Below are 27,057 nucleotides of genomic sequence, written 5' to 3'. Positions count from 1 at the left end.
TGATAACCTCTGTCAATCATCATAAATGAGACAGGAGTCTTTGGTGGTGAGATAAGAATTCCTTCTCTAGTCTTGATGGGTTTATCTTTCTTGAAATATGTTTTTATTTTCTGCGTTAGTAACACTTTTCTTTTCTCTCCGTACATATTATAAGAAGGTCCTCCTATATATTCTTGTCTTGCAAAGCCTAAATATCTTCATCTGGGTGATTCCTATTAATGTTGGATAATTTTTCCACATGCAAACTCCACTGTCTATTACTATTACTGCTTCTATCTTGATAACCAATTAGTCTTTCTGTTTACACTCAGGTTTCTCCAATCCTGTTGCAGCTTTTATTCTTTTATTCAATCAAGCTCAAATTTACAAAATTCACTTAGCCAATACTAGCTTGCCTCTATTGTGACATCAGTATCACTCCTCACTACTGACCCCTCCTTCACAACCTTCCGAAAATCACACTCCCGCTGTTTCGATCAATCCCAGTGCGGCACACTATGACTTCAGCGTAACTCTGGCAGCTGATCCTCCCTTCACAAGGTAAGACAAAAACTTATTTTCCTTTAACCTCTTACTAACATTTTAATTAATAATGAAATAAAGACATTCGCTACTCTGTCTGTTTCATAAAGCTAAAAGAATGGTTGATTTCTTTTACTACGAGTAAAACCTTCTGTTTACTCTTCATACACTGCATGTAAAACCTTCAGCTTACTCTTCACCCAAGATCAGAAGAACCTGCTATTCCTCTAGTGTTACCCGTTCTAGGTGATATAACACCAAAGTCTCACCAACGAACTCCTTGCTAACAATAACTCTCACTTTTTCCCAGAACTCAATTACTAAAACAGACGAGTAACCTCACTGCAGTGTGGCTTCCATTCACCACCCGCTGTACACTTCCCGGGAATTTCCAGACAACATGAAACAATATACGAACGATAACCAATAATCACCAAACTAATCAATAAAAAACATTCTTCTGCTACCAGCAAACCGATCCAGTGGGCTACTAACCTGTGGACATCTATCACTATATACTCATCTGGGCCCATAAACACGCTCACTCATATAGGCCGGTGAACACCGCTGGGTATCAATTTTATAGGGTTAAAATTGTAAATTCATTTGCTTATCAATTTTCCAATCTATTACTGATCCGAAGCCTTTTCTATAACTAATGGACCAATTTTAGTTGAATAGGATTTGATGATTATTACATTGGGGCAAATTACCGGATTATCTCATTGAATAAGCAGAGAATCGGGTACATTTTAAATGTTTATCTAATATTATCATGTGAGAAAAACAAAATTACAGTGTTAACTCCATCTTTTGGAGGAAATAAGATCAGTTTATCTAATGTAATAATAAGATTTCACAACAACAAATACCTCAGGAAAGAGAGGATAGAGAGATCAAGCACATTGACCCAATACACAGAATTATATTTACATAGGATGGTGCGAAAATCAGACCCCTCTGGCCAAGAGTTAATGGGCCCCTTAGAAGGTTCAGGTGACAGGTACTTCAGGACAGGATATATGACCTCTTCTGGATTCGATGCCTGCTTCTCACCCCTCTCTGATACTAACTTCCTCCTCGATTTTTCCACAATCTTCTTCTAATTCTATTACCTTCTCGATTCTTTTGCAATATTCTTCTAATACTAATTTGCTTTGAAATTCTAAGTCTGTTTCTTTGGGGATTCGATCAGCATTCGGACAGCATCTTGGTCTCCGAGCGTTCCGGCTGCAAATGCGTTAACTAATCTAACTAACTACCCCAATCATACTTTGTTAACGGCATGTACCACCCCCAAATGTTTAAACATTATGAAACTCCTATTTCTGATTGGACGAGCTGAGGTGATGATCATCACACCATGCTAAGTTATAATGATTTTCCTTAGTTCATTGTTTTAAGGTCCCACCCATTAATTTGTTCTCCCAAGCTTTATTTCCCACCCATATTTGCAAACTTTATCAGCAACATTGTATACATTTTACAGTTGTCCATTGAATCTTCAGGATGTCCAGCTGGTTCCCAGGACATGTGCGGAGGACGTCCTTGGATGAGGTTCAAAACTTGAGCTCACTGTTTCGAAGTTGTCCCTCTTGCGCATGCGGGCAATACCACGTGGGAGTCAGACCTTAGCATCATTCAGAGGCCCAAATCGAACTAATAGAGAGGTCAAAAGTCAAAGTATTAAATTCAAAATAAAATTATTTCACTGTACACCACCTATCTCTACTCTAATCCCATTTACTTTTAAAACCTATTTATGCATTAGCATTAGCTTTGTTTAGTTTCAGCAAAGCAGATGCTTAGCACCTGAGTTCTCAAGCAGCCATACTAGAAGCAGAATTTTCCCTCCAATCGTTAAGTCGTAATGCAGCTGATGCATGCACAGTTCAATTTCCCGCTTTTGCAGCCATCTTTAATCACATTTGGGTTACTTGTCAGTAAAACACATAGGCAAGCTTCCTCTATCTAGAGATATATGGAATGTTGTGCATAATTAGTATTACAAATATTATTAATACTTCGTTATGAGATTATATGAGAGGATTGCGTACAAAGAAGTCTCTTTTACACTAGTCCTTTCTCCTTCACTTATGTTTGTGGTGGAGTGATTCTTAGGTTACACTTCATGAACAGTTACACAGAAATGGGAATTTGAGTTCTTGCTACCTCAGGGGCACTTATGTTTCTTAGAGTAACACTATGTGGATACCTCACTTCCAAGTTATTGTTAGATCCAAAGACCTGACAACATCCATGTGAACCTTTTTCAAAGGTGTCCCTAACACTGGTATAAGTATTGGTCTCTAAGGGCCTTTGCCAATCTTTCTGACTTCTCATGTTCTTGGCAAGTTAGTTAATAACAGGCTCTTATAATTTTCACAACCATCAGGGGTACGCAAAATAGATGGTCTACTGTCACAGGTTTTGGTTACATTATGCATGAGAAAGTAAATCATTAGCTGGGGAGGATGTTAGTCCCCCACAAGTAATAATGGCACTATTTTTGTTAGGTATAGTAAAGGTTTATACCTGAGGTCAGCCCCTGGTAGTTATGACATAGAGCAGACAGACTTAAGAAAATGGGTGAAGCATTTAGAAGTACCAAAACTATTAAAAAGTCAAAGAAACAACATAATAGAAATCCCACTCAAACTTATAACAGTAGATAATATTTTAATGAATGAAATGAGACCAAAACAACCACAATCCAAAAAGGGGAATCAGAGATATGATTTTTTAAAGCTTTAATCGAATTTTAGAACCAAAAAGCACAAAGCGCCAACCGCAAGCAGCTGGTCGCACAAGACCATTACTAAGGTAAGGTTTAACGTCTACCATGATGGAGTGAAGTTCAAATAAGAGGCCCAGTTTGGTCCTGATAAAAGAGGTACCTTTGGTCTTTTCTCTGATTAGGTAGAGTCCTCAGCATGGCAAGCCAGCAGGGTTGATTCGATGATGAGCTCATCAACGAGGAGTTGGGGCGAAGGATGAGGTTTTGGTGAAGCCATTGATGAAGGTGGGCAAAGTTCAGAGCAGCAAATGTCCAGATTTCGAACTCAGCCATCTGTCAACAATGATCAGGTGTTGCTCGGTGTCGGGTCCAGTGATGATTTCAACCTTCAGACATATGGGACTGATTTATATCTTGGCAGATGGAGTAATTACTGTCACCATGGCGGAATGCTTTACTCCCGCTATAGTGAGGCTTATCCGCCCACCATATCTAGAGATGCCCCCTGCAGACATATCTTGCATTTCCAGGAAAAGCCATCACAGTAGTTCTTGGAAATGTATTGTAAGTTTGAAGGATTAAACCATCAGCTGTTCGTCAAACTTAAAAAATATATATATTTTTAAAAAGTAAATCCCAAAGGGGAATATTCTCTAAATAAGAAAATGGTAATTCTTCCGTGGTATGGGGTTTATTTAAAGTTTTCACTGCCCCTTACCTCCACATTGGGCCGGTCAACACATGACCAAACCTTCGACAGCCCTCCCATTTTGGGTGGTCGGAGGTGTGTGTAGGCAGTGGAGACGGAGTGATCTCTGCCATCTACACACTGAATGTCTGCAAGTCCACCCAGATCTAAATGAGGCAGGCAGACCTTCGAGTTGGCGGAAAGGGTACACTGTAGTCATTTGAATCAGTGACCTATTCCACCGACTCCCGTGTGCATCACACAACAAACGCTCGCACTTTCCTTGCTGCCAGAGAATTCAGTGGGACGGTGCCTGAACCCTTTACCTACCGGCTGCCCTCCCTCCCGCCGCCGCCGAGGAACACCAGGTGGTCGCTGTGCGGAGGGAGGTGAACGACATCTACCGGCATCCCCTGCGGGTGCTGACGCCCGAGACACGCCTGGAGGCATTTAAAAACAGACGGGAGGTCCGGCAGAGCGGGCTCCCGTGTGCATCACACAACAAACGCTCGCACTTTCCTTGCTGCCAGAGAATTCAGTGGGACGGTGCCTGAACCCTTTACCTACCGGCTGCCCTCCCTCCCGCCGCCGCCAAGGAACACCAGGTGGCCGCTGTGCGGAGGGAGGTGAACGACATCTACCGGCATCCCCTGCGGGCGCTGACGCCCGAGACACGCCTGGAGGCATTTAAAAACAGACGGGAGGTCCGGCAGAGCGGGCTCCCGTGTGCATCACACAACAAACGCTCGCACTTTCCTTGCTGCCAGAGAATTCAGTGGGACGGTGCCTGAACCCTTTACCTACCGGCTGCCCTCCCTCCCGCCGCCGCCGAGGAACACCAGGTGGCCGCTGTGCGGAGGGAGGTGAACGACATCTACCGGCATCCCCTGCGGGCGCTGACGCCCGAGACACGCCTGGAGGCATTTAAAAACAGACGGGAGGTCCGGCAGAGCGGGCTCCCGTGTGCATCACACAACAAACGCTCGCACTTTCCTTGCTGCCAGAGAATTCAGTGGGACGGTGCCTGAACCCTTTACCTACCGGCTGCCCTCCCTCCCGCCGCCGCCGAGGAACACCAGGTGGCCGCTGTGCGGAGGGAGGTGAACGACATCTACCGGCATCCCCTGCGGGCGCTGACGCCCGAGACACGCCTGGAGGCATTTAAAAACAGACGGGAGGTCCCGCGACGCGGGACGCGCGCGGGACACAGCCCGGGGCCAAGCCCGGGCAAAGGGCGGGCCCTCTACGGCCCTCATCGGCTCGACCGGCCAGGCTAGGCCACCCCCCTGATATCTTTCATACGGACAATAAGGTACTGCTCCCAGTTTGTTCTATTGTATATAATTGCATCATTAGGCATTGGCCTGCCATTTCGTTTCTGGATGTTTGATTGACTTGCATGGCACATCGTTTTGCCAACATCTACTGTTCTCATTTGATTTGAGCCTTGATAAATTTCCGAAATACTGCTCCAATCATGGGGAAAAAATTGGTTCCTGCCCCAGTGGAGTCGGTGAACACTTTAGATTCATATCTTGTACAAGTGGTTAGTAACATCAATAACAAGAGAAGGCAATCTCTTGGCTTAAGCCAATCACCCATTCTGCCTAACGAAAGCCCTTCCACAAGTATTCTAAGTACAGCTACATCTGATTCACTAATACAAAATCCACCGTTAGATCTCGTAGATTCTAACCCTCAAAACAATAGTACTGAGGTTGCTGCTGCCGTTGACGCTGACCTTCCAACAGATAGAACAGATTTAATAGATCTATCAGATAGCGTTTTTATAGATGCGAACAACCTGCTACCTACTACGGACGAAGAGCCACAATCCCTGCAGCCTGCTATACGGGCTGTCAGAGCTTGTAGAAGACTCCCAGTAAAGAGGGGGGGGAAACAAATAGGAAGGAAAAAACCGGCCACACCACCCCCTAGGCGGGTGGGGAAATATGTAGACCCCGACACTGATATAGAGTCAAAACGCATTATCGATGACGATCTCTTTAATAGGATTCAAGATATGATAGACACAAAGATCAGGACTATAATTAAACCCCTGATTGGGAAATTAGATAAACTAACTTCTGAGGTCAAAAAACTGGGTGGGGTACACAGTAAACTAGTAGATGAGGTAGAGAATTTATCCTCCCTCGTCACAAATTTAACACCTATGGACACGGAGGTTACCCCAATTGATAACAACTTACAGCCCATCCAACTAGGGCTGTCGCTTCCGCCAGTATTACCGTCAGCACTTGTTCCTGGTCAGGATGTTGTTGTAAATGTTGGAGAAGCGAGTAATAGTACTACGGGCCCTATAGTGGTCACACATCAAGAGGATGTTTCAGCCCAATTTATATTGGAAGCCTCTCCAGTAGTACTGGTACTGGCAAATGTCCCTGTCCTATCACAAGATAAAACAGAGTCCAATCAGGGTCTAAAAGATAAAGCGTTACATTGGCTCACTAATAATATGTATATGGCCCAACAAGGGCTTGACAAATTGGCAGGGGATATTGTCATGACTAGGAGGGTATCTTGGATTGGCAGTAAGCCAAAAAAGTTTAAAGGGGACTGTGTCATCCTAAACTTTGCTAACGCCGAGGTCCTTCCAGATATTTTGAGTAACATTTTCCCACCCCAACGCCGTAGTGGCTCTATAATTCCTCTTACTCTTAAGTTCTTCTATGATGAGACTCAGTTCCCTACCTTACCCAATATCCCCATTTACAAAAGAAACATAATTTCTAGTAATTGGGGAGGGGGTACCAGATCTCGACATTTTAATGACTGGTCTCAGCCCATAGCACACCGGGAGCCAGGAAGATTCAACTACTTGAATGAGTTAAACAATAGGCCTGCCCCCGCATATGAGCCAAGATTTAATGGTTGGGGTTCCGGCCTACGGGGTTGCGAAACTAGTGTTTGGGGCAATAGGCCCACACATTGGCTTAGAAACGATCAGTATCTTACACGTCCAAATACCCCACAACCTACGTGGAACCCAGCTCTATATCGACAAGGTCAGGCGGCTACTCCCTTTGAGTGGGGCTTTGCCACAGGAAACAGGTTTGGTCCTTTATCTGATTTAAATTCCTGTGATTGACTTGAACCAGGAATTGATTCGGAAAGGGAGGCATTGAATAACTCAATATTAAAAGATGGAGGTTCAATTATTGTTGAGTATTTTAACAATTTCGCACCCGACGCAGCATTAGAGCCTCAAGTGTTAATTAGTCCTGTTCAGCAATTAATTCCATCTCAGACTGTGCCTTCTGAAAATATGAGCACGTTGGGAGTGGATACACAAAGCCTCTGCCGAGCTGAAACCAGTGAAGGTCTATTATTGCAACCAGCAGCTTTAGGTGATTTAGAGGATGCAAATGAACTAAGGTTACCCACTGATTCCTGTAAGATCATTAGTTGGAATGTAGCAGGCCTAAGTGCAAAACGCCAGGATCATGCCTGGCTGAGCTTTGTTTCTAAGCACCATATCATCGCTTTGCAAGAAACATGGGATACATCCAACAATCTTTGGTGGGATGGGTTCGCTTGTTTTACTAAACCTGCAGTGGCTAGCAGGGCGGGCAGAGCTAAAGGTGGATTGGTGATCTTGTTCGCGCTGGATCTAGTAGGAAGTTATAGGCAGATCACCACTGACTCTGACAACATCCTAATGGTTGAAAGGGTGATTAACAAAACTAGTAGGACTTTATATGTTAATTTTTACAATTCAGGGAACAGTGACTATAGCGGTCGCAATATTTCCAGTTTGGACAGTTTTTTAAACATAGTAGTACAGAATATCGAGTTAACTTTTGAGTTTATTTTATTAGGCGATTTTAATATTCATTTATGTAATTTAGCCTGTAAGGGAAAAGGTGCTAATGTGGTTGATGATGTGGCCTTACAGGGACCTCATTTTGAACATTCTGCAGAAGGGCAGGAGCTCGAAGATTTATTGGCTAATTATGATTTATATGAACCTGATTGCGGCCAGAGACTGCCAACTTTTACCGGCGCCCAAAATGGCACAGTGATCGATTATATTTTTGTCTCATCAGGGATTCTAAATCGGATCACGGATTATCGTACAGTTGCAACACACTACAGTGACCATAACCCAGTTTTACTCGAGGTGGCCTGGGGTGCCCAGATGGGGGCGCCACCAATTAATGCAAAACCGGCACATCCCCTGAGGACCACTGACCAAGATCGACGAGTGAAGTGGGCTAAAGTGATTCCGGAAAACGTTTATAAAAAATGCTTCCCTAAAATCAAAGACCAGGTGGAGCTTTGTAAAAATCCGGGCACGCAAGGTGAACACATAGTAGCAGCTTTCGAGGCAATTTGCAACCAGGTTTCTAAGGATCTTTTAGCGAAACCAACCCAGGGAGCACAAGGACATAAACGATGGTTTGACTCTGTATGCTCGAAAGCCCACAGAGATCTGGTGGCCGCCCTGAAAATTGTTCCAAGGGATAAAGATGACATCTCGAGATTAAGGAAAATCTATAGGGCAGCCCTTAAGAACCGCAAAGACACGATTAAACGCGAAACATGGGACAACCTCCTTTCAGCGGCAGTGCTCAAGGATAGTAGGAAATTCTGGGAGATTATCAAACAGCCCCTATTCTCCGATGAAAGCAATGCTCCCATGGATTGCGTTATTACAGATGAAAAATGGTTGTCTTTCTTTAAAAATGTCTATGGGGGTGATGATGATGGTATAAAAAAGGGCCCATTAACCAATGTAGATGTACATCCCATCATCTTTAATCCCCAAGAAGTGGAAATAGCTCTCCTGGCAACTACCAAACACAAGGCACCGGGCCCCGATGGAGTTCCTGCTGACTTTTTTATGTATTCCCCAAAACTGTGGGCTGAGGTTATGTCAAATGTGTTTAATGCAGTTAATGGTAATCCAGCTCCCGCCTCCTGGGCCATATCCACCATCGTCCCCATTTTTAAAAATAAAGGCCAGCGGGATGATCCCGCGTTTTATAGGCCCATATCCCTCTTGGACTCAACTATAAAAATCCTGGGCAGAGTCCTTTTATCTAGATTGAGGGAGAATGTGGAGGGTTGTGGTGGGCTGTCTGACTTGCAATATGGTTTTAGGGAGAGAAAAGGGACCATTGAACAATGTATTAACCTGCATTTACTCATCTCCAAGTACACGGTGGCCAAGGAGGGTTCCGTGTTTCTGGCATTTATGGACCTCTCCTCGGCCTTTGACCTCGTCAATAGGGCAAAACTCTGGTCAATTCTTTTGGAGATGGGTATTGATGAAGCCTTGGTTACGTTCATGGCCACTATGCATCAGGAGCTTTTTGCAGCCGTCCGAGTGTCAAACAATGGTAGATGTACCCCACTTTTTAAATCTCTAAAGGGGGTTCGGCAAGGCTGCATTTTAGCCCCCACGCTCTTCACCATCTATATCAATGGCCTGGGGGCATACCTGCGAGACCAGGACGCGGACGTGCCACGTGCAGGAGAGGTCCATATCCCGGCACTCCTGTACGCGGATGACGCCGTGTTGATTGCCCGCACTGGCGTTGGTTTGCAGCGCCTCTTGGACGCCTTTGGCTCCTTTATGGATAATTTGGATCTTAAGGTAAATGTTTCCAAATCAAATACAATGGTAATGGGGCGTGAGCGTTTAAAAAAAAGACACAAATTATTCTTTTGCAGAGGGGCCCCGGTGGCCAAGGTAACCACATTTCCCTATTTGGGTGTAATGTTTGACCAGAATGGAACATGGGGGCCACAGATAAGAGCAAAGAGGTTGGCGGTCATCAGATCCTCCTCAGCGCTCTTGGGTTTTGCGGGCAAGTTGGGAGCCAGGCCCATGGAAGCCCTTTTAAAAATCTACAAGAGCAAGCCTGTGGCTATTGCACTATATGGAGCCCCTTTGTGGGGGTACGTAAATCTTGACCCCATTCAAAGGGCAGAAAATAGATTTATAGGATCTCTTCTCTCCATTCCCCAGTCTACCCCGACTTATTCCATTCATAGAGAGGTGGGTTTACCCTACCTGTCAGATTTATTGAGTGCAGCACCCCTGACCTTGTGGTTGAAAATGTGGCTGAATGAAGAGCTTCCTTTGAACCACATAATATTGAAGGATGTCTTATCACTAGATAAATATAGTAGTATCCCATGGCTGGCCTATTTAATTAAAACATTTACTGAACTGGGACGACCAGAACTCTTCCTTAGCCCAGATAAAATCAGGGCTTTGGACATAGGCCTTATAAAAAAGTCATTTAGGGATATGAAGGATGTGGCCCGCGAGGAAGGTGAAATGCAGAAGCCAGCAGTTAGGGCACACAACCTTTTGGTAAGTGTACCCTCACTCGCACCTTACCTCACTTTTGTCACAGTCCCTTATCACAGGTTTTTACTAACTAAATTCAGGTTTAACCTGTTACATTTTTATTTAGGTTCTTTTAATTCTTGGCAGAAGCCAGACTTAGCCCCCCCATGCAGCTGCGACCATTTTTCTGTGCAGGACACTATGCATTTTGTCATGTTTTGTAGTTTGTTCCATGAGCAGAGAAAAAAATATTTGCTCCCCATTCTGAAAGAAGCGGGTTTTACTCAGGTGCGTCCTCACTGCTTTATTTACAGCTCTTGACAAATCCCCGAACAACTTTCTGTATAGCTAACTTTTTAGTGGCAGCTGCGAGGGTAAAAAAGGGGGGCCAAATTTCGCCCTAAATACTTTTTAAAGTTGCTTGTTTTTCTTTTTGATATGAATTATAAAATGTATTCTCTATTTAATTTTGTATATAGTATTTATAATATGCATCCATAATGATGTTTTTTAGATTGTAGGATCATGTATGTATGTATTCCTTTTCATGGTTTTATTGTTTTGTTTCTTTGTATGACTTGTAATAAGTCGAATAAAGATATTCTGACTGACTGACTGACATATAAATCATGCCCTTCATCTCTTTGTTGGAAGTCAAATTCTTTCAGCAGGGGATGCTGTAGTCTGTGGCCGGAGATGGTTTAATGTCATCAGCTGCCGTTGAGAAGACCATGGCGGGAGCTGTGACTAAACCAGGCAGATCTGCTCGGTAGGTTTTTCCTGGTCTTCTGTCGGTTCCCCAGGTAAAAATCCTTAAAAGTTTGAATATAGCACATTTTGGTATTGGGCAGGAAGAGTACACTTTGACACTTATCTAAGGGCCCCAGGACCCATTTAGAGGACACGACTCACTCCAGTAGAAGCCACCATCAAGGTCCAGGGCAAGTCTAGTTGGACCTGATCAGCTGGGCTCTTCAGTAAAATGGGCTTCTTGTAGGTTTTGTGTCCCTGAATCTTAACAGAAGGTCAACCAACTGACTGTTGCAGTACATTTCTCAGCCCTGGGTACAATTGGGAGCAGGTCTAGCCCTCAGGGCTTTCCTCACAGGCCACACCAGTATATGCAGTACCTCTGTCTTCCACAGGTCCAGAGGTGTGCAGAAGAGAGTTCTGGTGGTGTCATATTCATGCCCTGTGTCAGCCTGTGGGTGGGGGAAACTCATGGTCCCACCCTAACCAATGGGGCGACGTAACTCACTTTTGCAGCACTTTATGTGTGTTTTACTGTAAAACTACCCCACAATTCCCCTCTCTACCTAAAACAATATGGCAGACCCTTTCTTCCCCGGAGCAGTGCTCCTTGGGCCCACCCTGAAGTGAGGCCATGAATATGAGCAAACATTTCCTTCTGGTCAGAAAAGGGAAACAGGCATATGTGTGCACTATGTAGCATCCTGCTACAATAAACACAGACACTCTGGTGTGGTCTTACTGGAGCTTTATTCTTGCACAACTCCTCTCGTCCCTGTCCCTACTCTGACTGCCCTTTCCTATTCTGTCCCCTCCTCTTCCCCTCTGCCCACCTAGCTCCGCCCACCCCGACTACTGAACTGCTAACTTCATTACATCTCCCCCTTTCTTAATGAAACAACAAATGAAAGAAATAGAGATTAGTCCATCTCAGGCAATCAGTCTCTTGGGAGGCTGCACGTGACGGCGGGGTCTCGCCGGTGCGGACACGACAACTGCAGGCGAGAGTTCTTCTGCATGTGAAGGTTCGGTGTCAGGTGTGACAGTCCCAGGGTCGTCCCTGCTTTCAGGTGTGGGGACTGCAGGTACATTTTCAGCGATCTCAGAAGAGCACTTTTTGAAATGAGAGGCGTTGCGAGTGACTCTTCGTGTCTGTGATTCGGCCGTCACCATGGTGCCCTTTTGCCGGGTGATCGTTAGGGGCTCATCTTTGAAACGACAATCAGTCTTGTGGCGTTGTTCTTGCTTGACAACAACTCTGTCGCCTTCCTCCAGGGAGGGGGACCGGGCCCTTCGCCTGCGGTCCGCATACTCTTTCATTTTATCCTTGCGGTGTCGATCGGTTACGGCCATGTCCCGGTGTTGTTGGTCAGACGGAGGTTTTCTCAAGGCTCCGTCCCATGTGGGGATTCGATTCCTCATTGTCCTCCCCAGCATGAGGGTCGCGGGGCATTGGCCCGTTGTGGAGTGGGGAGTGGTTCTGTAGGCACTAAGGACCTCATTTAGTGCCGACTGAAGATCTTTCTTTTCGGCCGTGGCTTGCTGGAATGTTCTCTTAATGGTGGACATGAACCTTTCCACGGTGCCGTTGGCCTGAGGCCAGAGTGGCGTGACTTTGCGATGTTGAAAGTCCATGTGTTTTGCAAAGTCGCTGAACTCATGGCTGTTAAATGGGGGCCCGTTATCCGTCTTGATGATCCGGACGACACCCCAAGTTGCGAAGACTTCTTCGAGCACTTTGAGGGTGCAGGCGGCACTGGTGGATGATATGAACTGGGCCACTGGGAATCTGGAGTATTCGTCCAGGATGACGACCACATATTTCCCAGAGTGCAGGGGGCCATAAAAGTCCATGGCAACTTCTTGCCATACTCCATTAGGCAATGGAGTCATCTGTAGGGGTGCAGGTGGGTTGCTGCGGCTGGTCAGTTGACATGGGTGGCAGTCTTTCAGTGTGTCCTCAACCATCTGGTCGAGGGCTGGGAACCAGACACGTTCTCTCAGCGCTCTCTTGGTGGAGACGACTCCTCGATGGCCTTCGTGGGCCAAATCGATTACTCCTTGCCTCAGGGTCGTTGGTATGACTAGTCTGTGATCTCTGAGAAGGAGGTCGTCACTGGTTACAGATAGTTCGTCGGAGACATGCCGGAAGGCTTGTAGTTCTTTCCTGACAGCAGGACTTTCCTTTTCCTCCTGCGGGTGATATCTCCACCTGTTGGTTCGGGTGCGCTCAATCACTGCTTGTAAGGTGCTGTCGTGGCTGGTCGCTTCCAGAATGGCGTGCATGGGGATGGCTGGTGGACGAGCATGGTTGGTCACAAAATGAATGTATTCCTCCGCAATGGAAGGCACAGTCTCTGATGAGTCTCGGGGGTGGCGAGACATATAATCGGCCGGATTCTCATCCTTCCCCGGTTTGTGAATAATCGAGAATGTGTACTCTTGCAGCCGCAAGCCCCATCTCTCAATCCTGGGAGGCATTTTGCACTTGGGATTGCCATAGATCGTGACGAGTGCTTGATGGTCAGTTATGAGCGTGAAATGTTTCCCATAAATGAAAATGTGGAAATGTTCGCACGCCCACACGACGGCTAGGCTCTCCTTTTCCGGTTGGGAGTACCGTTTCTCGGGGTCTGTTAAGCTCCTGCTGGCATAGGCAATGATTCTTCTCTGATCCGACTCATGGTCGTACTGTGCCAGGATGGCCCCTAAACCCACCGGGCTTGCATCCACACTGATCTCTGTCTTTCTCCCCGGATTGAAGTAGGAGAGGCACTTGGCTGATTCCACAGCGTGTTTGATGTCCTTGAAGGCACGCTCGCACTCCGGAGTCCACACAAATTGTGCACCAGCTTTCGTGAGGAGCCTCAGAGGGTGACTCACAGTGGCGTAGTCACGAATGTAGCGGGCGCAGTAGCTGGCCATCCCAAGAAATGAACGCAAGTCGTTGACATCTGCCGGACTCTTGGTGTTGTTGAGCGTGGCGATTTTGTCTGGGTCCGGTTTCATGCCACTCGCAGAGAAGATGTGTCCGAAAAACTTCAGGGTCGACTGATGAAACTCACACTTCTCTTTGTTGAGAGTCAACCCAGCCTCCATCAGAGCGAGGCAGACACGATCAAGGGCGGTGTCATGCTCCTGCGTGTTTGAGCCGTAGACCAGGATGTCGTCGCTGTAGTTAAGCGCGTTGGGGATGTGGTGGATGACGAGACGTATGGCCTCCTGGAAGATCTCAGCGGCCGAAGAGACGCCAAAGCTGAGGCGTTTATAGCGGAAGAGACCAAGGTGAGTGGCAAAGGTCGTGATGGGGCGGGAGCTGTCGTCAAGCTCGAGCTGATGGTAGCCCTTGTTCAGGTCCAGTTTCGAGAACACGGTTGCCCCGTTAAGGGCTGTGATCATGTCGCTCAGGAGCGGGCCTGGGTGCCGCTCCCGCTCAATTGCTTGGTTTGGCAGGCGCATGTCCACGCAGAGACGGACTTTGTTCTGTGAGCCTTTCTTGGGGACAATCACCACCGGGGACACCCATGGGGTGGGGCCCTCCGTGCGCTCAATGATATCTGCGTCCAAGAGTTCCTGCAGTTCACGCTCGACAGCGGATTGCAAGTGGAACGGCACTCTTCTCGGGTGTTGGGCCACTGGTTTGATTTTCTCGTTGATATGCAGGTGGATCTGACGGCCCTTCAGCTTCCCCAGACCTCGGAAGAGGGAAGGGAACTTTCCGGCGCAGTCCGAGATGTCATGGACATTGAAAAGGATGTGTACCAGTTGAAGACGTTCCGCCGTGGGGAGGCTCAACAGACAGTCAGCTTCAGGACCCTTGATCACGTGGATAACTGCTGGGATGGAGAGGTCGCCATATGTTAGGGTGGTGTCAAATTTGCCCAAACATTGGAGAGGTTTCTTTGCCATCCAGGTGTAGACGCGGACAGGTGCGAAGTGCAAACGTGGTTTGGGGTCCATACGGTCATGTTCAGCAACAGATATGTAGTTAAGCGATGCTCCGCTGTCCATCATGAACTTAGCTGCATGATTTCCCACTTTGATGTTGAGGCGTGGATAACGTTTGAACTGATCGTGGTCAGCAAAGTTGACATATTCGGTGGTGTAAGAGGAGTGCCTGGAGGAGGACGATCTTGAGTCTCTTGAGGGGGAACGACGGTCCCATCGGGAGCGCCGCGAGTCACGACTCGAATGTGAGGATGTGGGAGATCCAGGAGGCTCTTCCTGGACAGCTCTGATGTGATGACGTTTGGCCTCCGAACGTGAGGGCCGCTGTGATCCTTCCCGTCTGCCGCCATCATTGCGTTTTTCTTTGTGGTAATCCCCACACATGGCCTCAAAGTGGTTGGACCGTCCACATTTCCGGCACCGTTGGCCCATGGCAGGGCAGGAGTCAATGTGAGGATAGTCGTATCCGCACCTGAAACATCGTCTCGTGCGTTCAGGCCGGCGGTCTCTTCTGTCGGATTCCTTCCTTCTGTAGTCCGGGCGTCGCCTGGGTGAGTACTTGGAGCGCCTCGATCTGTCTCGCGGGTGACGCCGTCCACTGTCGCGCCGATCCTGACGTCCCTGCCGTCTCTCAGTGATGCGGTTGGCGTGCTCACGGCTGGTACTGGGCCCTGTTTAAATTTCCGCCGCATTTTCCTCGGCCTGGTCGTACAGTCGGGAGTTTTCTTCGATCTCCGCAAGTTCTTGAGGTTTTCGCAGCAGTCGCCGTCTCAGGGACTCCGAATGGCACCCCGTGATGATTTGAGATTTGATGGCTGCATCCGGCGAGAAGTTAGTAAAATCACAGTGTAGGGACTGTCTCCGCAGCCGATGTATGAAGGAGCTCAGTGGTTCTTCCTTACCCTGGCGCTGCTGGTGGAATTTATGTCTCTCATAGTCGACGTTTCTTTTATGCAGAAAACGATTGTTCAGAACAGTTCTTACTTTGTCATATGTATCACCATCTGTGGCGGGAATCTCTCGTACGATCTTGCTTATTTCACGCCCCCCTAGATTGCGAAGGGCTATGATCTTATCCTTGTCTGGTTCAATTTTGGACCCCTCAATGTAGTCCTCAAAGTCCTCGAGCCATTCTTGCCATTTTTGTCCCATGCTGCTTCCTGTTGTGACTGACAACGGCTCTGGGGCGCGCAGGTGGGTGCCTCCCGTGACATCCTTCTGGGCGGGAGGGTTAGACATCGTGGCACTGAGCTCGGACGCTTGCGTCTGCCTCTTGCGTCAGCAACTGACGTGCGTTTCCAAGTTTTTTTTTCACTTGCAGCTAGCAATGCTTGTTTGCCTCTTGCGACTGTCAATGCTTGTTTTCTCTCTCTTCTACCTTTCGCTGCTTCCAATGCTTGTTTTCCTTTATTACATGTATATTTTCCTGATGCCTGACTTCAAAATGGCCGCCTCTATTTTGCACAGGGAGGTCGTCCCAGAAGGCGCCTGACTTAAAGATGGCCGCCGCTAGGGAAGTCTCGTGTCTCACAGGGTTTCATTCAGGCTCTCATTCTCCACTTGGCACTCACCGGCAGCCAGCCTCTTCATGCAACTCGCCCTCCGCACCTCTTCAGACGCTCCTCAGGCACCGGAGCGATCGGACGCGATCCAGGCGAGCTCCCTGCTTACCGCGCGTCAGGTAGGCGATGTCTCACGCATCGGGGGTGAGCTTTTCCTCCGTTTTGGCGCGAACAGCGCTCGGTCAGCACCGCTTGGCAGGCGGTCTCCGTGGGGCGCCGTCCTCCACGCGAGGGCACTTTCTCTTCTCTGTTGGGGTCTGGCAGAGTCAGGGTAGGCTCCTGGCTTCTGCTCCTGCAGCGCTGGCTGGACACCGCGCTCTCTTGCGCAAGTCGCGTTTTGGCGCGAGGGGTCACTTCTGCCTCGGGCGTTGCGACGCCTGGTGCCTCGGCTCCCTCTCGAGTCCTTCCCAACTGCTGGGGGGGGGACAGGGTCACCTGCTGCTGGTCTCACGTGACCGGTCACAATTTCGTCTTTCTGGACAGCGCTGCCGGCTCCTCGAGGCACGCTGGGGACAGGGCTCTCTAGTGAAGGTCTGTGGGGTTCACGCACATCCCACCCTCGTCGCCAGCTGTAGCATCCTGCTACAATAAACACAGACACTCTGGTGTGGTCTTACTGGAGCTTTATTCTTGCACAACTCCTCTCGTCCCTGTCCCTACTCTGACTGCCCTTTCCTATTCTGTCCCCTCCTCTTCCCCTCTGCCCACCTAGCTCCGCCCACCCCGACTACTGAACTGCTAACTTCATTACACACTACATCAGCCTGCGACAGGGTAGGCATGATTTGAACCTCAGATAGGGGCTAGTCATAGTTTCTAGACCATCCTGCTCAGGGAGCAAAATTCTCTTCCCACAACCAAGCTCTTTGTCCACTGTCTGGGAGTGATCCACATCTCTCCACAGGGATTAGCCTGCTCCAAACTGGGATATGCCCAAAGCAGTCGAAAGATTTTTAGATATTTTGAATGTATAGAAAGTACAATTTATGTCACATTCAGTACGCTTCCCTCTATGTTGATGTATTTGTCCTTTAACAGCAATTAAAAGGTAGGAGAATATCATGTTTGTTTTTTGTTGTTCAGATAAAGAGCTAGCATTAGTCACACAGTGCCATATTATACCACTGCTTCCAAAGTATCCGCAGTAGCTGTACTTTTTCACCTTTCTATGGCCTTTATTGTTTAAGCCTGAAGTCATATTTTGTCATATTTTATGCTCTGGAGGATTATTTTCTAAGAGTTGCTTGCTCCATGTTATTTGACTGATCGGTACACATTTAGCCTTCGGTGCCTTGGTGTTAGTGGTCTGCTCAGGGCAACTGTTCTTCGTTCCTTTGGGGTTTTCTTGTTCTTTGTCATTATATTTCGCTTTATTGAAAAGAGTGCAAACAGTGTTTTGAAGTATTTTGTGAGCAGTCGGAAATCTGGATATTTGATAAACATTGTGAATTCCATGTGGCTTGTATATAGCAGCCTAATTGTATTACAACTGTGTGATATTTTTATTACAAAACTCATACGACTGTTTATGACCCAGCGTGAAATTATGACACTCATTTCTGGATAGAGGAATTGGTTTCTGGAGAGATGCAGTGTAAATTAAACAAATCGAACAATAGGCAGATGGACAGATAAAATAACAGACAGATAAAATAACAGACAGATAAGTAGACAGATAGGCAGACAAAGACAGAGCCATGGGTAAACAGATCATTTAGTAGACAAACAACAGGCATGGATTGACGGAAAAATGAATGGGCAGACGTACAGACATGTTGGATAGATGTTTCGAAGGATGGATGGTTAGGCAGAGAGATAGATGGGTAGACCAATATAAAATGATGTAATGATAAACAATGGGCAAGCGGAAAATAGGAAGGCAATCCAAATGGAGAAATCGAATGACAGTCACAAGATGTACACGACAGATTCAGCAGGTGGACTGATGTACAGGCAAATAGATGGAAAGAACGATGGGCCGATTAACAAGATGTACAACACAGGACGAAGAGGAATAGAGAAATAGATGGAAACATAGGAAGGCAGATGTCAGAGAAATACACAAACAGATAGAGTCTATCTGTTTGTGTATTACTCTGAGTTGCCTATTCTGCCATCTGTCTAGACAGATGGCAGAATAGGCAACTTTAGAGATAACCTACAACGTGATCTCAATCTGACCCTACTATACAAGCTCTCACTGATTTCACTGGTGCTAACAGTGGTCCAAAGGGACATCAAACACAAATGGAGGGAAGTGGGCCCCCAAATAGTTGGAAAGTGGAAGTGCGGGCTGGATCACTGTATGAACATGGACCGCCCTGTGTACATGGCCAGAGGCTGTCCTGACACAAAGACATGGGAGGGCTGGGTGTATTACAGGTGGGGGACGGTTGGAGAGACAACATATTCCGAGTATCATCTCAGATGCTACTATGAAAGGGGGTGGGGGAAGCAGGGGAAGGGACAGAATGTTTGTTTTGCCCCCTAGTTTTTCTTTTACAATGTTTACTCTTTACTTTCCTTGTTACATTGCAATATACCATACGAAACTCAATAAAATGTGTCTATAATTGTTTGTTAGATAGAAAATATGTGGTTTGAAGATGTCATTTAGAGAGAAGCCACCTGCATTCCCTTTGGGGAGAGCCCTCACAACACCCTGACAACGCCATTTAGGGTTGTCCACACCACAAGTGACTTCAGCATTTTGGAGCATTCATATATGCAAAAACAATGTACTACTTCTGATTAGACAATGGTGTTAACAACTTTAATGTTCAGTGCAGAAAGTAATGAAGCCTCTACGGCTAGGCTTCTAGCTAATTGGCATTTAACACTTTCCCAAGAACTATAAGCTGTGGGACTAAATGTATTTGCATTCAAAGCAAGAGGTTGGAACAGTTGTTAATACTCACTGTAGCAGGAGTCAAAGACAGTCCATTTGAAACCACAGACTGAATGGTCTCACTGGGATCCTGCCTACTTGTATGTTATTCATTACCAGTTCTAAAAGTCCTGGGCGTGAGCATGTCAAGCCCTGCTTTGACCATGCCTTGCTAATAGGAATATCACACCAAGGGCCTAATTTACAAAGAACTGGGGTAGGGCAGCTCTGCAATTCATTTTGTTGCGCTGCCCTATGCCAATTTGAAAGGGCAGGACTGAACCATATTTACAAGATAAGGTGCATTCTTGTCCTTTCAGCCAGCGGCGGCACACAATTTGCACTTTCCTGCACAAAAACAATCACAAGAGACAATTTCCTCATTCCTTGTTCCATACCTGCTCGGGGGAGATGTACGTTTTTGGCACTGCTCCAGGTTTACGTGATGTTGTAAATCTGGGACAGTGTCAAAATCCATGAGTGTTCAATGGGAACGCCCACAGTAATGCCCATGGAACTCCTCCTAGATGTAGAGTAAGGGAAATCAACGCATTGCGATGCCTTCCCTTAATCCATATCTATGAGGCCATGAAAAACCTTGCAAGGTCCGCATGTGTTGTCCCATAGATATGAATGGGAGAGCTGCACCATAAAAAGTGATGCTCTGGCGGTGCAGGCCTCTCGTAAATGAGGGCTCAAGTTTCCAGCCACAAGTGACAAAGAAATTTGATCCAGTGCTTGATGAGGGGTTTCATCTGGATTGGTTTTACTGCACAGAACATTGATACTGCTGCTGTTTACAAATACACAACAACCTGTCTTCAGTTTCCAACACCCTTTTTGTACATTATATGTTAACTAACGTTGATGGTGCAGGTGCCTTCCAACATGTACAGGCCAAGTATTTCTCTAAGTTATGTCATATTTATCACATTACCTGTTACCGAGACCTAGAGCTGGAGCTAACATTGGGAAGGGTTGTTGAGAACGTATAAAGACTTTAGGGCCCATCTATATTCTTTAGAGGAGAGAAGAATTGTTAGTTAAACCATGGTAGAGGAGTTATAACTTATTACCTAATTGCTTTTCCAATGGCCTAAACAATTTAACCATATCTCCATATAGTTACTATTGCTGATTTTGCAATATAAAGTATATATATTCACCAAAGAAACTTTAGTGAAAGTGACAGTTGGACACAGCCCTTTTTGTAGGGTCAGCCCCAGATTGTTTGCTTCTGCTGCTGAACCCATTGTGGGTGGCATTTGTGCTCTGCACACGTTTTCCCTCCAAATAATTTGTTAGATGCATGTGCTCTCTTGTTAAAACCTTTTACAATATGCATCTACCAGATTGATACATTTAATTTGCTTGTACGTCCATAGCAAATGTCACTACATGTACTCAGAGTTTGTAAATTAAATACTAGTAGCGGGCAGTAGCACTCACTGTGCCACCTACTAAAGTAGCCTTTTAAAACATGTCTTAGGCCTGCTACTAATGACAGTCGTTCAGTTTTAAACTTCCACTCCAACTTGGCAAAATAAATGTTTTGCCAGGCCTACACCTTCTGATTTCAATACATATAATTCACCCTTAATAAAGGCTTTAAAGGCTCTTCAGGCAGGGTGTATTGCATTTAAAAAGTTGGACAGGTGTACTTACAGTTTACTTGCCCATGCAGTGGAAAAAACCTAGGGGCTTATTTACAAGCCCATTGTGCCGCCAGTGCGTCCCTACTAAAATGGGAAAAAGTGACGCATCGGCGGCGCAAGAAGCTTGTAAATAAACCCTCTAATGTTTTGTTCACTGTTGTAAAGACTATCTCTCCTATTGACTAACACTGGGTTACCTTATTACATTTAATAAGTCATACCTTTAGTTTGGGATAGGTTGAAACATACTGTTTACACTCAAATGAATTGTAATTCAAAACTTTCTTTAATGATAAAGTTGAATTTTAAATCACGTCTGAAAATTCCACTTTTATAAAGTTTACTTTTTTTTCTCCTAATCATTTGTGCCTTCTTTCAGTGTCCCGGGTCAAATGACTGTGCATGGCTCTGCTGTTGGGGGTGGTGTATTGCTCCAAACAATAACACAAAGGAAGCTTAGGTGCGGTCAGGGTGAGCCATCCTGGCAGTATGCTTGAGAGAGGGCTGCATGGAGCCCCACTTGCATTTTAAAGGGATATTTATCCTGCACACACAGAGAAACGTAACACCTGTCCTGCCCTGGCTGATTTCATCCCACCCAGACAATTCAGAGCCTTGACAGGGGAATGGGAAGAATCTTCCAGAACCAGATGTCAGGGTAGTATAGGGAATTCCCCCATACGATGGGGAGAGAATGTAGCACAGTGGCCAGAGCTGCCCCCTCTGGAGCCGGGAATCCAGGTCCGAGTCTCAGCATCCGCGCAACATCCTTTGATTTTGGGCAAATCACTTAATCTCCCCTTGCCATGGATAGCACCTGGATACCCTCACAGGTGACAAGCTGCGCTATATATCTACAAACTTTAAATTTAACAAAGATGGGAACCAATTATAAATATTGGCCTCCTACAGCCACTCTTTAGAACACGCCTGGACCTGTAGAAATTACAGAAGAAGGACTGCTCCGCTGCCAGAGGACTGCATTGCTGCTGAAGAACTACCATGCTGTCTGAGAAAGGTTAGCCAGAGTGACTCCAAGGGCCACTTGGCTGAACTCCTGTCTGAGCTACAGGGACAAAACAACCTTCAGAGGCCTAACTGCAACTGCCCAACTGACCTGCTGCACTGGACATGCCTGGACCTGTAACTGGACATTCTTGAGCTCAGCAGCTGTCTTCTGTCTGTAGTGAGTCTTGATCTCCAAGAGGTGCCCACGGGTCATTGGCTGGTATCAGATTATACTTCTCCTTCCCTAACTCTGGGTTCCATCACATCCAATGCAACATGATGCAATCTGATGCAGGACCTTTTATCACAGAACCTCATAGCTCCTGATTGCCAGTTTCATTGGAACCGACACAAAACGCCACACCTTGATGCAGGACCTCGCATCACAGCCATCACAACTACTGATCAGAACCTATGAAGTATTACTCAACTTGACAAAGGACTTTGCATCCAAACCAAATATTATCATATTATTAACTACAATAAGGTAACCCAATGTTATCCTATAGGATTGGTAGGGCTCATAGTAGTGAAAAGAGATTTTGTTAGTTTGTGCAAAGCTTAAACTTACATGTCAAACTTTTTTAATGCAATGAAGCCTGCCCTATGGGCTGTTTTAACATCTATACTAAAAAAAGGAGTTTCAGGCTAGACAAAAGGTTTATTTTACCAAGTTGAATTGGAAGTTTAAAACTACTCACAGGCTGCAGCGGCAGGCCTGAGACATATTTTGAGGTGCTACTGAAGCAAAATAAGTGCTGCAGGCCTACTAGTAAACACAAGGAGATGCTGGACGGAGCACTGAAACTTTTCAGACACTCAACCCCAGTCACAGATCTGGGTTGAATCCATCATCGTTCGTTAGCTCGCTTCGCCACCCCAGTTCAGACGCAGCCATATGGAAACCAGACTTGACCATGTCCCTCATCGGATCAGCCCAGCCCGAACTGCCAAGCCAGATCTTCTATGGACCGGAAAAAAGCATCCTGGAACCGGTTTCAGGGTAACACCCCTCATCAGCCAAGCTAGCTTGAATCCAGTGGCAAAGTGAGCAAGGGACCCACATCTCGGCATACCCTGCCAACTTAGGGCGAACAAAGAAATCACAAGGAGATGATGAACGGAGTGCTGAAACTTTTCAGACACTCACCCCCAGTCACAGATCTGGGTTGGATCCATCATCGTTCTTTAGCTCACTTCGCCACCCAGTTCAGAGACAGCCATATGCAAATCAGACTTGACCCTGTCCCCTATGGGAACTGCCAGCCCAAACTGACAAGCCATATCTTCCGACTAGTAGCATTTAATTTACCCGCCCTGGGTATATGGTATACCACTTAACTAGGAGACTTCTAAGTAAATTAAATGTGCCAATCAAGTGTAAGCAAATTTAATGATGTTTTAGGAATTGAGCATAAGCACTGGTTAGCAGTGATAAAGTGCACAGAGTCCTACGGCCAACAACAATGAATATAGCAAAACAGGAGGGGTGAAGGTGAAAAGTTTGGGGGAAGTTGACACTAAGACTGACAGGTCTATAAGCCCATTCAAGTACACTATTTGAATATACAGTAAAACAGCCTGATCCGTTATTAACGCATTCAAAAACCCTTTATGAAAATTGACTTCATTTTCAGTGAATAAAGTTATTTGACTGACTAGTCGCCTACAATTTCACAGGAGAATATATAAGCATTCAAGTACAAAGATTTGTTTATTACATCACAGGACAATCAAACTATTAACTGTATAAGAAAAAAAGAAGATAAGGTCGATCTTGTCTGACTGATCCGTGTTTAACCTCAGCCGCCGGTGGTCCGGGGCATGGAGCCACATACGTGACCAAGTAAGTGTAAGGGCATATGGGGTGGGGATGGAAATATGTCCAGAGCCCCGCCCAGGAGACCCAATAGGTCCCTCCTGGCATGATAGGCATTGTTTCCTGTTTATCACATCAAGCAACGCTAGATTGGGCATGTCAGGAAATTTCCTGATGTGACAACTGTTGTCACTCCAGACCCCAGGGGTTCTTTGGGAAATGAGCACAGTGCCCTGCATATTGCCACGTGTTGTGGTACTGCCATAGTGGTAGTAGCCTCCCCTGGGCACTCTCAGTGTACTCTGAACGTCCACCAGCCCTGGCTGTTGTAATCCCAGACAATTAGGAGCCTTGACAGGGAAATGGAAAGAACCTTCCAGCACCGCACCAGATGTCAGGGTAGTATAGGGAATCCCCCCACACAGTGGAAGAGAATGTAGCACAGTGGCCAGAGCTGGGCACCCTGGAGCTATGAATCCAGATTCACTCTCTGTACTGGAAGGCCTCCAGCAGCTCTGAGTTACTCTTGGGGGCCTGGGCAGGCAGATGCGGGGAACATCCTTTACAACAAAACTTTTACAATGCAGTGCTGTTACAACGCAGGTTTTACAACGAAAACCATTACAACGCATTGCGCTGGGGGGAGCTCTATGATAGGGAATAGATTTAATTTACTATCCAACAGCTTCCCTAGTGTCCATGGGGACTGGAGAGTTGGAATAGTAAATTAAACTATTCACTATCCAGCACCACAAAGCGCTATGCGTTGTAAAGGTTTGCGTTGTAAAAACTGCGTTGTAACAGCATGCGTGGTAAAAGCATGCGTTGTAACGTCATACATCCGGCAGATGCACTACCCCCTTCCCTATGATAAGTTAGTGGGCCTACTGCTGTCAGGAGCTTTGCTCTGGCGGTGGTGAAACTTATGGGTCTGGCTGCAGATTTGAGTGTCCGTGGCAGTCATTATCAGACAGTGGCAGTGCTTTCAAACGATGTGCTAACACGTTGTTTTAAAGGATTGTCACTCTTTGTAAAGCTGGACATTGTGGTGGATAACACCGGCCCCTGAGATTCATCTCCTGGGTGTATCACTCAACTGGTCCCTGCATTCATCTTTTCGTCTGCCTCCTCCAGGCACCTTGCATTAGCTCTGCCCGTCAGGCCTACGGTACCTGTTGCAGGTTAAGGTTAGGGCTCTATCTGTTTCCCTTCATGGAGAAGGAGCATTGGCACTAGTGCCCTTGGGTGCAAATTGCCCCCTATACCGGAAATATGGCTGTCTTTTCCAAAGCAAGGGTAAAGGGGATCATTTTCCTTGCTTGCTCTTTAGCCCTTGGCCACATAGATGTGCCACTGCCTAGTGGTTATTACTCAAATTTGGGTGGCCCTCTGGGTTTGTTAATACGGTACATAATGGCATGGGGTGTTATGGAGATTGCACAGGATGGGAGAGGACTTGATGGCGGAGGGCATTCATGGAGATTATAAGTGCCAGGAAAATTACCATTTTGATTAAAAGGCTGAGGCAGGGCATAGCTCCTCATTCGCAACATTATAATCTAATGGGTTAGAAGGGATAAAAATGTGCACATCTACACTGATTTTTCTAATTTCTTATCTTCGTTCTCCCAGCCTCTTTTTTCTCTTCTCTCCTTTCCTCCCACTTCCCTCCACTCTGCTCTCTCCTCCTCTTCCATTTTTCGTCATCTTTCGCCTCTCTTCCTTAACTCTCAATATTTTTAACTTCTTTAACTCTTTTCCAGCCTTGTCTCATGTCTCTCCCCCTCGCTACAACTTCTTCACTCTCCTCCTTCAGACACCCCACGCTCCCCTCCTGCCACAATCCCTTGACACTACCTGAAGCCCGACTGGCCTTTTGCCTCAAGTGAACGAAGAGCAAACCATCACAGGCAGGTTCGTGGGGACTTCTCTTAGACGTGCAGAAGAATTGACGCACATTGTCTGCCCCCCCAGCCCTTCTTGAAGCACACCTGAGATGAAGCAGCTGCTCCTCTGGAGGGCAGGAGTCTGTGCAACTCTGCGCAGCAGGTTGGTCCTGCACGTAAGGTTCCCTTGCCTGGTATGGACCACAACCTAACAATGCCCCTTTTAATATCTAGAGCCAAAAAAAAGAACTTCTTGGGGATGAATATGTATTTGTTAGGGCTTACATTGAATCTCCTTCTGCCTGTTTCACAGAAACACCCTACATCCAACAGATCTCAGTAGGAAGAATATAAACAGCATTCCAATAGTTCTCTTATTTTGAGCAATGGAGGTTCCACAGGGCGGCCCACATGAAAAATATAATCATAATAACATAACATTGTTTTCATGTTATTTTTACAGTACTGGCTCACAGTTATTTTAAGGGGTGGGGTGGGGTGGGGTGAGGCTGGGCTGTCAGCCTGCAGGGGGAGGAGTGGTATGTGCACTTAAGTGCGCATGACGATTTGGCCAGCCGTCTCGTGCCGGCCAAATCGTCACACGCACTTCACATGTTCTCCACTGAGGCTGTCACCCATCCTGCATTACAGCCTCGGTGGAGAGCATTCCCAGGCTTCCACCCCCTCTCTGCTCGCCAAACCATGGTGCTCAGACAAATAATGGTGCTACTATCAGCAACGTCATGATTGGCTGGGAGAGACTGAGAGCCTGGATGTTTCCTGTTGCGGCGTCCTCGACAGAAGAAGAACGTAGGAGAGGCAGCTGCCAGGCAAGCACCCTTTTCTTTCTCTTTTTTTTTTTTTTAACCCATGGCTCCCGCCTGCCCCTCCCCACCACACCACCAAGGCCCCATAGCAGCCACCACTGGGTTTCTGACAGGACCTGTTCCCAAGAGCTCACAGTAACTCTGTCTGTAAATTTGGGTTGTGCAAGCAGCATAATTTCCAGGAAGTGTAAAACATCTCCTGTATTACCAGGTCATCTCCAGGTAGTGGCTGTAATGTTCCTGAGCGGAAAGAAATGCCCGGTGCCCCGATCACTGGTCATTTTTCTGTATCTGGATCATTATCAGAAGCTTTAAAATGACCAAGGCCCTGGAAACTTTGCACAATTTAATCTTTTGGGATATTTTTATAATTATTAAGCGTAATCAGTAAAAAACACCTTTGACACGGTTAAAAATGTGATGTTCTTCACAAGGAATAAACACAG

The sequence above is a fragment of the Lissotriton helveticus genome, chromosome 8 (genome assembly GCF_964261635.1).
Source record: "Lissotriton helveticus chromosome 8, aLisHel1.1, whole genome shotgun sequence".
Taxonomy (NCBI): domain Eukaryota; kingdom Metazoa; phylum Chordata; class Amphibia; order Caudata; family Salamandridae; genus Lissotriton; species Lissotriton helveticus.
The sequence above is the reverse complement of the archived record's forward strand: the minus strand, read 5'-3'. Positions refer to the sequence as shown.